The sequence below is a fragment of the Pygoscelis adeliae genome, unplaced genomic scaffold, assembly GCF_000699105.1.
Source record: "Pygoscelis adeliae isolate BGI_AS28 unplaced genomic scaffold, ASM69910v1 Scaffold659, whole genome shotgun sequence".
NCBI classification, from domain to species: domain Eukaryota; kingdom Metazoa; phylum Chordata; class Aves; order Sphenisciformes; family Spheniscidae; genus Pygoscelis; species Pygoscelis adeliae.
In genome coordinates this window covers 65,983-66,341 of record NW_008825546.1, presented here as the reverse complement: position 1 = coordinate 66,341, position 359 = coordinate 65,983, and the positions used below count along the sequence as shown (strand labels likewise).

At 49.0% G+C, this 359-nt stretch overlaps 1 protein-coding gene across 1 annotated transcript in view; it reads right to left on the bottom strand.

The window, feature by feature from the left end:
- Positions 1-182, bottom strand: part of MTMR3 (myotubularin related protein 3) — an 82,344-nt gene extending 82,162 nt beyond the window's left edge. Inside the window, exon 1 of the mRNA XM_009332031.1 lies at positions 138-182. The gene's annotated coding sequence lies outside the window, so the exon portion shown is untranslated. The remainder of the gene's footprint in view (positions 1-137) is intronic.
- Between the last annotated feature and the right edge of the window lie 177 nt (positions 183-359).

Genomic DNA, 359 nt, shown 5'->3' with positions numbered 1-359 from the left:
CCTGTACAGACAGATGTGAAGGAACACGAGGTCTCATCGGTTGACATTCCCTGAAAGAATGAACAGAGAAGGAAACAACTGCAATGCAAAAACTTAAACTTCACGTTGGGGTGAATGGGGCACAAAACGCTACTTACCAGAGAAGGGCAACACCTGCTCAGATCCCATCAAAAGAATAGGACTGTTGAGAGGAACATGGGAAAGAGGCACAATTAAAGCCCCAAAACTATGTAAGTAAAAAGCCTTAACAAGTCCCACTTATAAAGGGAAGGGGAATTTTACCCCAAGCACAAGGACAGCCGAACACAACCGATGCCACGGCCGAGGCAGCGGGGGTAGCCGAGACCGGGACCACCGGC